The sequence below is a fragment of the Rousettus aegyptiacus genome, unplaced genomic scaffold (assembly GCF_014176215.1).
Source record: "Rousettus aegyptiacus isolate mRouAeg1 unplaced genomic scaffold, mRouAeg1.p scaffold_m13_p_3, whole genome shotgun sequence".
Classification (NCBI taxonomy): domain Eukaryota; kingdom Metazoa; phylum Chordata; class Mammalia; order Chiroptera; family Pteropodidae; genus Rousettus; species Rousettus aegyptiacus.
This window is the reverse complement of record NW_023416306.1, coordinates 48,498,808-48,515,717: the sequence shown is the minus strand read 5'-3', so window position 1 is coordinate 48,515,717 and position 16,910 is coordinate 48,498,808. Positions and strand designations below refer to the sequence as shown.

Here is a 16,910-nt window from a genome sequence, read left to right as displayed (position 1 = left end):
ATATAGCATAACTGTCTATCGTTATGTAGTCATCTTTAATCATGGATTTATGAATTGAATTTAAATTTTTATGTATGCAAAAAGACATAAGTGAGAGGTTATTTAGATAAATAACAGTTATAATGGAGGCAAATTGACTTAAATTCTGTTATTTTGACAAATAGATTGTCATGCTGATATTTTTTAGAATGAGGTTTTTAATGTACTAATGTCAAAATCGTAATTTTAAATTTCAGTTCAGTGTCAAATATTAAGCATATGTGCCTGTCATTCTTTATGAAATGTACAGTTTAGTAGTATTCGAGCCTATTGTACTGTACTGGAATACTTCAAAAATGGTACAATATATAATATAATGTAATATAATATAATATAGTAATAATATAGTATAATATAATATGTGTTTTTAACATATTTAAGTAAAGGAAGTAGAAATTGGTTTGGAACCTTAAACAAACAAAAACTACCTTTCTCTGTTTGAACATATATAATTACATATACAATATTTATTTCTAATTCTGTTTTTCATCCTTAAAAGATGGTTAAATAATTATGCTTGCAGATATGCCCAGGCATTTGTGTCTGAAGTAAGTCCTATATGCCCACATTTTAGCAACCTGTAGGCTAGCTAGAGTTTATTGAACTTGAGTACCTGGTATTTCTGCCATTTAAAAATATAAATTAAAAATTAAAGAAGCCAAATTTAGTATAAGCACTTGTTTGTACCATCACCATGTTTATGAAAAAGTATGTGAGCTGTAAAGACTTTGGAGAGCAAGTCTACTCTTATTTTTTCCCCTAATTTTTTATTAAGAAAAATTTAAACATATACAAAAATATGCATCACTCTAATAGTTAACAACTCAAAAGTTAATTTTGTTTCCGCTATACCTCTTAACTCCCCACCTATGCCATTAATTTTCCCCTTACTTTTTAACCTATGTAAAGAGACCCTAAACAGCCGAGTCATGCTCAGAGCTCAGATGGCCACCATTGCTCTGCTTTCCCATGTTGTGCCATCTCCCCTGTGGATGGAAGGGTACATGAAAGAAAATATCTTGAGAATAATAAAGGTTTGTTTCCAGACAAGTATTAATCAAGATTTTGAATTGTAAACTTTAATATTTCTTGTCTCAGATTTTGATTTGGAATTAAATATAATCTTCCAAATTTAGTATAGACTCCACAAAGATAATTTGCTAAGTATTCTATGAGAAAGGAACATTTGTCTCTGTATTAAGATGGTATGTTTCTTTTATGTTTCCTAAATATTTCCCGTGTATTTGCTTTTGCAAAAAATATGAGATACATACCTTTGAGATTTTCTGTGTTTATAATGTGATGTAACTAAAATTGTCCTTTGGATTTATAGAAGTACTTGAAGATGCCTTTTTCTGTATTCTCAGTTAGGCATTTCAAAAATTAATTGATCCAATACCTTATTTTCAATTGATCTAATCCCTTTTTTCAAATTCATCTAGTACCTTTTTCAAATTTTTGAATATATAAGAGTAGTAGTTAAAAAGCGAAAGTGGTTTTTAAGAAGTTTTAAACAGTTTTTAATTGATATCACTTTTCTAATTAGGTGTTTGTATCACATTCCTTTTGTAAAGTTTAATACTAAAAATAAAGCTCTTCCTTTGTACTTTCAATATCCTTTGACCATGGCTAAACAAATTATAAAAATAATTTGAAAAAAGCATTTTGGGAAATATTACTTTAAGAGAAGGGCGAAATAATATATACTTATGGGTCTTATAAATATTTCTTTTCTCTTTATAATTGGTAAGATATGACTACTAAAAAGAATTTTAACCTGTAAGTTATTTACCAACTCTAATTATGTGACTTGTCAAAGTCCCTGCAATTCTTGATAAAAATTTATGAAATTAAAAAAAGAATTTAATTTTATTTAGTAACATTTATTGAGGATGTTTTATTTATTTATTCATTCATTGATTCACTCACTCATTTACTTATTTGTTTGTTTGTTTGTAAATGAGTATGTGGAAATGAATCAAATATGATAGGGTGGTGCAAATCCAAAAAACTAGAATGTGCAAAAAAGAGGCTTAATTCCAGGGATGAATATGTTAGTCGCAATTGCTACATACTCCTCTTGTTTTCTTTTAAGGATGCCACACCGTGGCATAAAAAACACCAGAAGGCTCTTTCCAACAACATTTCCGCTATGGGATTTTATCTCCATTGAAAATGTTTTATTCTTTATATTTGCCCCATTGCCTTTTAGTTAATTGTGCCTGACAAGATCCTAAGTATTAATGTAGCCAGTTTAGAACTTTCCTTCCAAGCAGATTCTTCCAGCATTTTTTATTACACTTGACTAGTAATTGACCAACTATTAAATAACTACTTTAAAAGTTAACACATTTGCCTAACACGTCCTGCGAATGTATACATAGATTATGACTTTAATAACTTTATTGATTAGTGTGTGTGTAATATGTAGTACGTGTGCTTTAATATTTTGTTCTTGTTAGGAAAAAATCAATTTTAATTACTTTTAAAAAGATTTTCCTGTATTAGGTCCTGTGCCTACAGAATTAAGTTAAAATTTTCTTATCCTAGATGAGAATTGGAAAACATTTAAATTACTTTAATGTAAAATTGAGTCTTCAAGTTACTGATCACGTGTTTTTTATATCATAAATGTTACTAATATCACTGCATCTTTTAGGAACATTTTCTTTTCTGAATTGTTGTATGCTGTCTTAAGAAGTAAGACTGGAACAAGGAAAATCTAATTATTGAATATAAAAATCTCATATTTATTTTCTATTTTTTCCTTTTTTCCTCATCTGTGAATTGAATCATGTTTCTTTCTGTAAATTTTCTTTCAATTATTCTCTAACACATTCTTGTCTCTTTATCATCTTTCGTGCCCCTTTTCTCCCATTTGCTCTGTTCTTTTGTGCTTGGCTTTACTTATTATAGGCTTTTTCAGTTCTAAACCTTCTTAGCCAACCCATTCTCTTCTTGCCTCAATCTCAGTTCTTTGGTCATATGCCTTTGCATTGCCTCTCAGCCTGCTCTGACACTCCTTTATTAGTGGATTGTCTTTTTTTGGATAGCTGTTTTTCATTCCTCTGTTGTTATTGGTACTTTTACAGAAGTAGTTAATTTCCTTTACTCTGCTTCCTATGTTGTGCAAAGAGAAGAAATAAACACAACCATTGAAGGACAGATATACATTGTTCTTTAAAAAAGCATAAAGTAGTGTAGTTGACAGATTATTTTAAAAAGTGCTCCCGGTTCAGGGTAGTTAGGAGGCCTAAATTTTGCCATGAATATATGGAAAATGTCACCTGGCTTATTTATTTATTTATTTGTTTGTTTGTTTGTTTGTTTATTTATTTTTAATTATTATTTTTAACTTTCAAAAGCCGCAGGCAGTATTAGCATAATCAGAATATCCCTGTAAAGTTCTGGATAAGTTTTCATAGTTAAGATTACTGTAACATCTATATTATTTGTATTTACCTGTGTGGCCTTTGTTATTTTATGGTAGACCAACTTCATCTATTTTTGTCTCCAAATACTTTATGGGAAAAACCTATCATATATAAGCAAATAAAAGTAAATCGGTTCTTTAAAAAGCAGATAAGAAGTCCTGTCTTATACTCTGCTCACTTTTCAAGTTCTTTTCCACATAACGTATTTAGCAGTATTTTTCTCTACCTTTCTCTTTTTTTCACTTACGTTCAAGTAATGCTATCTAATTGTACTGAATTTATGTGAATAATTTATTGAGTATTAATCTTTGAAGTTATAGAGAATATGCATATGATAGGATAGAATAGATTTTAGAATTAATACAAAATCATTACCAACCTAAAGGAATGAAAAGAAGAACAAATAATCTATTTTTATAAAATGAAATTTAGAATTTCTTCGGTTTCTCATTGCTTTTTTAATGGGGCGAGGGGAGTGTTTTTTGTTTTGCAAATGTCATGACTCCTGAGTTTCTAGATTAAATTTATTTTCCAATTATTGGAGTTTATTTAAGTCTAAGATATATGTGTGTATATATATTATATATTTATATTTAATATATATTTAACTTAAAATGATATACATATTTTAAAGCTGAAGATACTTGGTATTGATTTTTTCTTTTTTCCCTGAAACTTTCTTTTTCTCTTTTTTTTCCCTGAAACTTTCTTAGTTCATTTATATCCATCATTTATATCCATTGCGACCTTTTAGGGAAGTATATAGAAATAAAAACTTGGAGATGGTAGGTGGTATAATTGAAATGTAGATCATAATCTGTTCTTTGTTTGTTTTACCAAATTAGTTAGGGATTCTGAGGATACATTTTGAATATTTGTGTATGTTTAGCATTTTGTCCTTTTGTTAGAAATCTCTTAGTGTGACTTGTTTTTAATAGGATGTGTCTTGAATTGTGGGCCAATCACTCTTGAAAAGTATTAAGCCCTTTAAACACACTAGTCATACCATAGAGGGAAGCCTACAGGTTTATTAGCACTCCTTAGCCTGAAAGCGCAGCATACCCTTCTAGGTTGCACAGCAACAGACTCCTAGCAACGGTGATAGATTGAATTTCTAAGAGTGACCAAGCCGGATGTAATAATAAAACAAGAGGTACAAACAGTTGTCATGGTTTTCTTTTCACAGTAAGCGTTTGATTTGGGGAAGCTTAGCCTTTCAAAAATGGGCAAACTTCTTATAAAACTACTGTTTGTATACAGGACTTCTAGTGTTAAAATAGCAATAACAGTACCAGATTTAAAAAGTTACTGATTAAAAAAAATAGTAAGCTCAAAATAAAACAAAACAAAAGGTAAAAGGATTATCATATAAAGAAGTTTTCAGGGAATTTTTTAAAAAGGCTTTATCATAAACTAAAACTGTAGCAAAATAGTCATAATGAATACTTTTAAAAATTAAAATGATAATATTTGTGCTTTCTTTTTGGGATCCTTCATTTATTTAAATTTTGCGACAGCACTTGTAGTTTTATATACATAATTTAAGTGGATGTGCATATAACGCTAATGCTTAATAGACTTAAAATTTAAGAAAACATACAATTTGAACTATATATATGCAGTGTTTTTTGAAATTGCGAACTAATAACTAATTTAGCAAAGAATTTATTGAAAAAGATAGAATAAAGTAGTAAAATCTACAGTTCTCCACATTAATAGTAAAAGTGTCTGATATTCCCGAAGGTGTACTATTGTGCTATAATTTTGTCAACATTTCTCCTGTGTATCTTTTAGGATGTGTTTGCTACATAGCCATTAAGAAAAGATTAATTCAGATACATTCACAACCTGAAACAGATCCTCATTTCATCAAAAGAAACAGGTCTTGGTATAGCTGCTGGAGTAGAGAGTAGCACTATAGCCTGTGACAGCAGTAGCTGTAAATATACACACATGCTAATATTCTTGATTTGTTCATCTTTTGTGTCAGCATTTGGAAAAGATTGTTAAAGTGGCAGTTATAGTAAAGACTGCCAATTACAGTAAAGAGCAGAAATTAGATATTTGTGACCTATTATATTTTATTGAAAAACTTGCTTATTAAAATGGTATGGCTGATTCTGGTTGCTTGACAGCTGCCCTAAACAGATTAGAAAATACACAGCTTTAACTAAAGGTAAAATCAACCTCTTAAGCAAATACATGACATAAAACACGTAAATGGTATAGTATAAACTTTTTTTAAACAATAAATTTGCTATACGTAGAAATGTTTATTAGTGATTAAGTGGCATGCTCTTTTGCATTTCTATAATAGCTTACCCACAGTGACATTTTCCCATTGAGGTATTTTAGTACATTCACCTGACATTATATACTTGAGGATCTTATATAAAGTATCATAAATCCAGGGATCAGCATGGCATCACAGAGAAGCTTGCTCCTGCTAACTGATGAATCATTATTCTAATTCAGTGTAAATGCTATCTTTACCAGGCAGAACTCTTGGAAGTTTTACCACTAGATTATCAATTTCTGAAATGTTTTTAATGTTCTTTTCCTCTTAATAATCCAGTAGGGACACAGCGAGTTTAATACTTGAATTTAGGCATCCCTTTTACAACACTGAATTGCTTTCCTAGAGAAAAATTTATTACGTGACTTTTGTTACCTTCAATGGTATTTCTGAAGTTTTACTGCTGCTTACTTTGTTCTATCTATATTTTATATAGTCACTATATAGCACTTTATAGAACAGTTCTGCCTGTCAGTTATTCTGAATTATAATTTAGCTGTTAGGTAGACTGACCAACACAGTCTTAACATTTCATGACTGTATCATGAGGCATCGATATGCACTGTTGTTCAGTCTGTGAATATGAAATCACAGCTCACTCTTGAAGACACAAACACAGGGTTCACTATGACGCAGATTTGTAGAAAGATTACTTTCCTCAATTAATGAATATAGATATTTGTCAGGACTGTCACAATATTGATGGAAGTCTGTCGTAGTACTTGCATAGAACTGTAAAATTTCCACAAATGCCCTAACTATGCTATGTGAAACACTCATGCTAATTCCACATACACAAATATCCATGACTACTTATATCGTTAACTTAAAAAATCTGATTGTATAAGATCTGTCAGCTTGCAAAATTGTTTAGAAAAGATGTAAGTCCTCATCTTTTGAATAAAATAGATCGGTTAAAATCCCAGCTTTGTCATTTGATAGCTAATTATTCTTAAACTAATTCCTCAACTACTTTGATCTGAGATGTGCTATGTAAATATGGGCATACTACCTATTCAATTGGGTTCTAAAATAAAAATGTGAAAAATAAAACATTATAAGTTTATATAGAGAAGTTAGTATTACAGTCTAGAATTAGCACTCAAACTAGTTGCTAGTATTGTCATTATCTTTCTAGTTTACTCCTTGTGGTAGGAGGTGAAGAAGGTGGCATCTGAAAATGGTAACATGGAACCGGATATAATCAGAAACAAAATTGTTTTCAAAGAAGGATATTTTGTTAAGTTGTTTTCACTGTTGGTTACTGGGTAAGAATTTTTTTAGAGTAAACTTTTTATGAAGTGATCCCTCTTCACAGATTTAAATCTTCGGGTAGGATCTTTTCAGAGATTACAAGAGCAATTGTCAATAGGACAAATACGCACTAAACAGATCAAATACTTATTATGCTATACAAAGGGTAGAATTTAAAGAATAGGGCAAATTTATTTATTTTAGTAAATAAGTACAGTGAGCCTTATTTTATTTAAACATTAACCTCTCTCCAAATTTTTCTTCTATGTAAAAACTGTAAGAGCAGAAGTGAGTAAATTGCCGTGCCTTGTGTTAGCACCTTACTTTGTTGTTATAAGAGAATTGAAAATGAATTATCAGTAGCTTCTGCTGAGAAGTAAGGCGACAGTGAAGTCACATGAAAATCTGATTACCTTTTGGTACTTTTTGTCCTATTCCTTAAAAAATTTTCAACGTGCTCACCAATGTTTTACAAAGCATAGCTTAGATTTTAATATATTCTGTCATTGCTACAGGGACAATAAAGTCATTTAATTTAATGAAAAGATATTATTCACATAAGAATAGAAGCAGGTTGAAATATAACGGTTTCAATTAGCTAGTAACATTTAATCGGTTTAGGCAATGGCTATCCTATTTCAATTCCTTGAACAAGGTAATGCTAACCTAAGCTTAAGGACAGGAGGAAGTACAGAGGTGCTAATGTTGCCTTGGTATTTTAAGAGAGAAGAATATCAAGCTACTTAGAGCCAAGGGAAATTAGCACTTATTGTTATATGGATACAGTGTTTCTGATTAAACCACTAGCTGCTGCCAGTTGTTCTGCAGATTTTAAAATAATGAATTTTTTTCTTGCTTATGTGCTTATATTGTTAAACTGTTCAATGATAATAGGTTGAAGAATTAAATATTGTCAAAAACATTAAATTAGGAATTTTTAAATTTCAGAGTTAAAATATAATTCTTCTCTGATAAAAGCAATTTTTTGTCATCAACGAATATGTAACTCTGACTTACATGTATGGTGCAATTGTCCACTTGTAAAATTATAGAATGTAATTATACCTTTTATGCTTAATTGAATATTATGTACAGGCCAGTGAAGATTCACACATTAGCTTTGTAAGTAATCTCTCTGCATAGCATTTTTTTGACCTAAAAATTAAGTTTTGACTTTACAGTTATCTTTTTATCTTGCTATTCTTAGCACTTTGAGTTGTTGAATTGGGGAAATATGGTATGTATACATACACATACATTTACATAAATATGTATGTAAATGTATACATGAAATAGCATAAACTTTCTTTTCAGTGCAGTCTGAAGTTAGAATTCTTCATATTGAGATAACCACTAGGTGAGAAAAACTAATCAAATATCAAAGTAGTCCAAATTCTTACTATTGGTAAGGTCTTTTTACACCAGTCTTTTATGCAAACCGTATACTGTGTATGGGTGTATGGATGCTGCTCAAAGTGTGACTAAAGGGTCTTTGCGGTCACAAGCCCTAACACTATGGGTGCAGGAATACAAATGGAAACTCATTTCTTATATATCCCCATACTTAAAGTTGCAAATAAGCTAACTTAAATAAAATATTCTCTTCCCTCCTAATTTGACAAATATAACTTTATAATGAATGACATGGATGGCCATTTAGAATTCTTAGATTTTTCAGTTCTGTTCTAGAACATAGTGGCAGAAGGAGAACTGGCCTTCTGTCACCTCATCCCTCTCCTACAGTCCACCTCCCTTTCCCCATATCCTAGGCTCTTTGCCATAGCATGTTCACATGCTCACTCCCCAAGCAACTTCTCTTCACCCTTTACAAGTTATCTCTTGACTACATCTCAGGCCTGCAGGTGCGTATGCCTTTATCACTGGGATTGATAGTCCAGGGCTCAGCATGGGATTTTTGGGGTACTGGGAATCTGCTGATGTAGATTGCAGAAGAGTCAGAGAGCATGATCCTGTGCTATGCAGATTTCTTACTTTATGTGGACCAAAGTGTGTTCTCTAAAGTGCATGGTCCCCTTTTTCTAGGTCTCAGGGTGGTGCTGGAAGGGATCATCTGACATGAGTGACAAATCAGGACTTATTTACTATTAGTTGGGGGGTATGAGAAAATGAGTGAAAAAGGTGAAAGAACATTGGGTTCCAGGAAGATTACAAAGCCACTTTAGAGAGAACAACATGAGGGAACAGATGAGGTGGGATCTGAAGGCAAAATAACTATGTTTTGCTCACCATTGTATCCTCCAACACCTAATCAACTTGTAGCACATCGTAGTGACTCAATAAATGCTGAAGGGCAAAGAAAAGGTATTTTGGATAGTTATGTTAGATATGTGAGAAAAAGTCATTGTAGAATATAGGAAGAAACAGGGAAAATATGTTCTTGTGGGGCCAAGGTAGAGCTTTGATGCTGTGATTGTCAGGTAGTGTGTGAGCTACTTGTGTGTGCAGACTATGTATATTCAATATTTGTATGTGTGGTATCTCACATAGTTGTAATTCTTTCTTAAATGAATAATTGAATAATTTTATATGAGAACAGGCTTTTAGAAATGAATTGGATTTTAAGGTTAAAATGATAAGTGCCAAAGACAAATTTGTATTATCAGTGAACTAGTATGGTAGCTGAGGAACTTGTTCTAATTCAAGAAAAGAAATCGTGAACAATTGTGTTAGTATCAGAATGAGGTGGTAAAAGATGTGTTCAAAGATAATATATTACTTGTGAACTGTTTGAAGAGGAGTAGAAGATGCAGATGACTATAGATTAGCTTGAATTTTCTAACTTGATATTCACTTAAGTTAGATATAGAGGAGTTGGAGAAAAAAATGAGTAGGTAGTATTAGAAACAGGTACATATAACAGTCATTTTGCTCAAAGTTGTCAGAAAGTATTGTTACTTAGTTTATAATGTGTGCAATAATACTTCAATCAGAAAATATTTTATATTTCAAAATGACAACAAAGTAACAGGAAAATCTGATAATAAGGTTAAAATTACTAAGTTCTTTTTGAGAACTATGCTGTTAATTAGTGTAGATTGTAGCATTTTTGCTGTATCTGATTTGTAATCGCCTAAATACACAGCAGACACCTGTGGTTATTTTAGTGATCCTCGTCTTGTTCAAGTAACCCCAAATATGTGTATTTATATTATTGCCTGTTCATATATACTCAGCTGTGCCTGTTTGCTTTGTTATTTTTCTAAGTTTAATGGACCAACATAAAAATTTATGGCAACTATCACTTAATGTCACCTTTACCTTGAAAGAAAGAAAGAAAACAAAACTAAATCATGCCAGGCAGCTACGATGCCATTTATAGTTGACTAAGTGATCAGATAGACTCTGTACTAAATTGATATCTCATATTATGGGCCAAATTTAGGGCAAAAATGATATAACGTATATAAACGAACACTTAAGTACATGTTTGTATAACAGTGTTACCCTAAACTTATTTTATTAGCCAATAAAAATCATTAGCTTAAAATAACTTTGCTCGTTTTCCCTTGAACTAGATTTCTTTTTAAAATTTCCATAAAACTGAATAATCATGCATGTCTTAGGGATTTCCTCAGTGTTTTTACCTGTATATGCATTTTTGCTTATTTATTTTTAAGAAACTCATCTTATTTATTTTTAAGGAATGAGCAAAGGTATGTTGGCTGCTAATCCTTTCTCACTTTTGCTTCTCTGTATACAAGAAGTTAGCAGTCTGAGTCTCAGAATTGTTTCATCTCTCATCTTAACAATTTAAAAGTACAGATTTTTTTTTTTTACAAAGAATCATTCTCTTTATTATTTTCCCTAAATTATGTTTTTCTTGATTATTAGAATAATATATTTATTCTTCAAATTCTAATTCTTTCAAAATGAAACCTCTCTCCTTCCTTGTAAAATCAAGACTATCTTTTTGGCTAAATAGAAAACTTTTAAAATATAGATATAGTTTTGCAAAGACATACTTTAGAAATAATTCAGTAATATGACAACATTTATTCAGAAACGTAATAATTTAAAATAATCACATATCTTCTAAATGTTAATTCATTTTTAATGTTTACCTAATTCTTCTTGCTTTTAATATTTTAGGCCAATTGATCATTCTGGCATTTTATGGTAGAGAATACATTGTGTTTGGCTCATGGAAAGAATATGAGGTAATTGATCACATGTTCTCTATAAATTCTGTACCATATATACAACATATAGAGTATTTTAATATGTCTAAATAGGATCTCATGTTCAAATTTTTTTCAGTGACTTTTTATATAAGATTTTGAGGTAAGTTTTTCCTTTCTCTTGGTAATAGTTAATATGGTAAGGAACTTTATTTCCTTTCACTACTTGTATATGTTTAAGACAAAATAGGATCAGCCTGTTCTTCACATATTTTGTTAATTATGATGATGATGATGATGACGATGGCTGCAGTTCACAGAAAGTTTATTAGCATTTAAATCAGAGGATCTGACAAGTATTAGAAACATGTCAGTTAGAGGCAAAACCAAGGACATCATGGTTAAATTACCGGATTAAAGGACCAGTCATTGATTTTAACACAATATCTTGCAACATGTTGGGGTAACCTCATTCACACTGGATGAGTCAACCTGGATATTAGGCTCAAGGGATAGAGGGCTAGTGAGTAATGTCAAATGTATACTTTTGCCTTCTATCTTGTAGTAGTGTTTTTACAGCTTTCTGAGATTGTGTGTTCTTTGTTTTTATTTTTCATTATAAAAACTCAAGTCATATAGAAAGTAGAATTCTTTTTGGTTAGTTATTATTTTTAATTGCTTCTGATAGCTTAGCTTTCTTTGGGGTTATAAGAACCACAAGAGAACTGCTTCCTACCTGCCTTCTCAGCCTGCTTAAAGTAGAATTAAAGGCATGCATTGAAAAGTAATGCCAACACAGAGTTTATAGGTATTGAGGTGCCTTATAGTGTGAAATTTCTAGATACTGTTCAGGGTTGTTTAATGAGAATACAAATATGACTCTTATGTTAGTGTTTTCTCATTTCTTTGGTGTCCATATGTCACCCCGTGTGGTGCCTAGGTCTAACATCCTAAAATGGCAGTCAGCTAAGTGTACGTGCCACATGCATTTCTGCAGTTGTTGCACAGATTACCAAACATCAAGCCTATACCAGAGAAAATTCAGATTAAAAATAGTGAAATATAGCAGCTATCCTTATGAAATCCAGTCAATGACATGTTAGCGTGGGGATCAGCGTATGTTAATTATTTGGTGGATTAATAGGCTAACACAGTGCTGTCGTCATGATTCCCCTTCTCAGTACTTTGTCGGCTATGTAGGCAAGTGCAGCAGTTTGGTGTGAACTTCAGCTTCTACTACAATAGTACTTTAAAAAGAGGTCTTCCATAGCGTTAATAAAGGCGAAAAGAGCAGGGGCAGGGGCAGAGTGGGTTGTGGGAGGTGGGGGGTTGAGAGGGATAGGTATAGAGTTTGAGTACATGTGAGCTGTTCATCTTCATTGGTCTTTGAGATTATGTTTGTACCCAAATTACTTCTCTCTTTCCACATAGTTGAAATGCAATTGCCAGCCTCTTCAAGATGATAAAACACTGCCATTTTAATATTTCTTCAGGCTTCAGCTTCTGTGGGAAGATACATGTATGATCTGCTGGTTAAGAGGCTTAACCAAGACTCAAAAATTAACTAGAGCAATATCCTCCATTTCAAATCTGTGGCTTTATAATAATCCTCCAAAGGGTGCACTAAAAGTTCTCCTTTGTGTTTTCCAATTTTTTTTTAATGGATATAAGTTTGCAAGGAAGATAAATTGGACAGTTTTATCTCTAAGACCTTTGTAACATGTTTATAACAAAAAAGGATGCATTTATATACAGAAGTTTTAATTTAAGAACAATAATAATATTTATCACAGTATTTTCAAAGGGACTTAGTACCAACTCTCAAATAGTTTCCTACAAAATTTTGCAAGGTTATCAAATTTTCAAACCATTTGAGTTGTCTGTATCAAACAAATAAATTTGGTTTTACTTATCACTCAGTTTTTATGATTGAGGGCATCTAATAGGGACATTGATATCATACCTAATAATTGCAAAAGCTTGTGTGGGCCTGGAGAAAAGAGTTTCCATAGTATAGTTCTCTTAAAAGTGCTTCCAAATAATGCTTATTAAAAATAGTTTAGGGGAAATTTAAAATAAAACCCAAAACGTGTTGGTGGAGTCCTTCCCTTGAGAAAGTAGTGGCACATGAGCTAAACCTGAATGAGCCTAAGAACAATAGAGAACAAAATCTATATGTGTCTATCCTTTCTCCTTTTTTTCTTTAATCTGATCTTTGGACATTTCATTTCATTTGGACATTACATAGCATAGAAATTCCTTGTTGTATGTAAAATAGGGACTTGGGAAGGAGAGTGATAGGAAGGAAAATGTTTGTTTTTACATAGTTTATAGCATATAGGACAGTAATTACAATATACTTTACGTTTACATAGTAGATCACACCTTACAAAGTTCTTTTGGATGTGTGGCACCTCATTTAACTTTTCCCAGCTGATCTATTATCTGTGGTAGGGATTGTCTCTATCTTATGGATGGGGAAACCTGAGATCCAGAGGAGTTAAGAAAAACTTGTGAAAGTTACATTGCTAGTACATGGAAGATCTAGCATGTGAGTCTAGATCTTGTGACTCTTAACTCTAGTATTCTTATCCACTATGTTAGGAATTATGTTCAAATTATTCAATAATTCAAATTATATTTTCCAGTCAAAGAAATTCCTCAGAAGCCAGCAGATTCCTTTTTTTTTTTTTTTTTTGGTATTTTTTTTTCCCTGGGTCTCTGAATAGTATTTCATTAGAAGATAAGGTTTCTGAACCAGTGTTCCATACTGCTTTCCTTTTTGCAAGGTCTATAGAGTAGCAAACTATGTCTCTCTTTTTGTTCTTGCATTCTGTTATAAGTGACAAAGTTATATACTTCTAGATCCATTGTAGATCCAGAAGCAAGAATTAGACTTAGCATTTTCTTTACTTCTAGTCCTCTTCAGTAATATTTACTGTATTAACACACTACAGAGGATACACAGTTATTGACTCTTTACTAGGGCCAATAGCCATTGGTTTTAAAAAAGTAGTATATTATTTAATATATAAATGTAAAAATTATAAAAATTAAAATATAAACTGCATATTGAACATGTATTGCTCATAAAGTGATATTAATCAGAATCATCATTTTTATACAACTTAAAATATTGCTTGGATTTTATAATTTCAAGCATGGTAGTTCTTAAAAGTAATTTCTATAAGCTACTGTCTATGTATAGAACCTTGAAAGTTCTAGGTTATAGTAGCATTTATAAATAATGGTAATAGAGTCAAGGAATGGCTCTTACATCATAATATAGAATTTTAGAATCTTTGGTAATAATGGATTCCAAAATATATTTTCAATTTACTGAGCATGCATTTAAGCTTAATTGTATTGTAACAATCTATGCAATTACTTATCTGCAAATAGAAAATAAATCCCATCAGTGGTCCATCAAAAACATTATGAAACTTAATAATGGTTAAAAGTTAATAATACGAATTTAAGATTAGAGTAATGTTTAGGCTCATAACATTCTGCAAATTGGATAAGTATCAACAGTTTTGTACTTTTAAACATGAGCATGACTTTAGAGTATTGTTTTTCTTTAGTCATTGAGCTCTTAGAGTGCTAAGCACTCTAATAATGTTTAGTTATTTTCTCCACAATTTGTTCTGAATGTAGAACAATTGGAGAGGCACTGAAAAGGGCAGCAAAATGGGTATTGACAGGAGGGAGGAGAAATTCAAGCCGTGGAAGTTACTTATTTAGTCTAGAGAAAGAAGGAGAAGAAAACCTTAAAATCAATTTTCAAATTTATTTGTATTTTTCTTTTTTGTTATAAACTGTCAGAAAAAATCAATAAAGTAGCAAAATGACAGGTGTGTTAGGGAGAACCTTGTTATCTCCTGGAAAGCCAGACATAAACAGAATGAGTTTAATATATGGAAGGGGTGATTTTAATGTGTCATAAAGAAGAAACCCCCTAAAAGGTCATTCAGTTCTAGAGAGGCAATAGAGAGATATTTGGGAGTCATACTCCATAAAAATCTTTATGACCAGAATATTTGTTCAACTAAATATATGTTTTATATTTATAGTTACTACCAAGTGTAGTGTTTTTCGATTATAAGTGTGCTGCTAATTGCTTGGAAACATAATGCAATATGCACATAAATATGCTCATAACTAAAGATGACACATGTAATTTATGGAGATCCTTTTATTATTTCTTCAGAGATAAATTAAGATAAAAATTGCGAGTGTGATTCAAATTTGGAATTATAGAAAGAAACTAAAATGCTCTTAATCTGAGAGATAATATAAATTCCATATGATTATGTGCACTTTAAAAATACTTGATGGGAACACAAAGGGAGCCAGCAACTAGTCAAGAATGTGAGAATGAAGCTTATTCTTTGGCAAGATGGTCTAGAACAAATAGCTCATGGGTTTTTGATTTAGTCAAACCTGAGTTTGAGTCTTGGTTTACTAACTTACTAATTCAATAGCCTTTTGTAATATGAGGATAATAACTGTTGACTTGCAGACTTGTGAAAATTAAATAAGGGATATTTTTAAAGTATATAATCCAATGCTTGGCACAGAGTAGTGCTTAACAAGTGATAATTCCCTTCATTGCCCCTATAGGTCATATAGTTTCTCTAGGAGGTTGGATGAGGAAAACCAACAGAACAAGGAAGGTATAGATGGGAAAATTTGGGACATAAAGTTCAACATACTTCTTGAATTTACTATTTAATTTCTCAAATTTTACTATAACCTATGTGGTCAACAAGAACTTAACTACTTTTTTTTACATTAAGAAGAAGCCAGTTTGGGTTCTACCTTGAGCTAAAGTTTCACTGTCAGACTCACTTTTAGGAAGAAAGCTGGATAGAATTTTGAGGAGGAAACCACATGTGAAACAGATAATGTGAAATGTCTTCAGACCTTAATTGCTGGAGAAACTTCCTTTTATCAAAAGGAAATAAATGTTTACTTAAGAGTTCAGTATGACACATGCACTGTTTTTTTGAAACTTATGATTAGTCAGATCTCATTTTATTTTTATTTTTATTTTATTTTATTTTATTTTAATTAGCATAACAATCTTTGCTCCTCTTGACCACTACTTATCTCATCCCCCCATCCCAGGTAATATAAGTCAGCTGACTCCCTTAGCTGTCTTGCATAGTCGTTCATCTCATGTAGTAACTAGTTAACATTTTATAACGATAACTAATATTTATTAAGTGCTTCCTATGTGTGATTCATTGGAGTAAGTACTTTATATGTACTCACTAAATCCTCACAGTGTCTCTCTGAGGGAAGTAGGTACTACAGATCTATGATCCCTTATATTTACTTCTGAATTTCAGAAGGCTCTGAAAATCATCAGTTTCCCTAAGTTTGTGGCAAAACTAATTTAGCTGCAAAACCAGAACTAAATTAGTTGGGGCACTTAGGGTCTTTTTCCCACACTTTGAACATTCATTCATTTATCTACAGAAATGTTAATGTGTATGATTATGGGTTGCTGCTCTAGATTTATCTGTGGTGTTACGTATATATGGCTTTATTCTCTAAAATTCAAAAATTTCTAAGTCATGTGACATATCTAGCCCAGAAGCTTAAACTAGGTGGTTGTAAACCTATTTCATTATTTCATTTCATAGATGATAAGATCGATGCTAGAATATGTTCAGTAAATTGCCAAGGTTTGAATGGTATGTTAAGCAAGATGTTGAGTAAATTACTCAGGTAATGCATGGT

General features: G+C 31.5%; 1 protein-coding gene across 9 annotated transcripts in view; it reads left to right on the top strand.

The window, feature by feature from the left end:
• RFX3 (regulatory factor X3) overlaps positions 1-16,910 on the top strand; it is a 252,558-nt gene that overhangs the window by 19,168 nt on the left and 216,480 nt on the right. The window contains exon 2 of one of the 9 annotated variants that reach the window (XM_016138329.2): positions 11,134-11,201. The exons of 7 other annotated variants lie outside the window; for them this stretch is intronic. The gene's annotated coding sequence lies outside the window, so the exon portion shown is untranslated. Of the gene's footprint in view, positions 1-4,118; positions 11,202-16,910 lie in introns of those variants that run through there. One more of the 9 variants, XM_016138327.2, reaches the window with a different exon arrangement.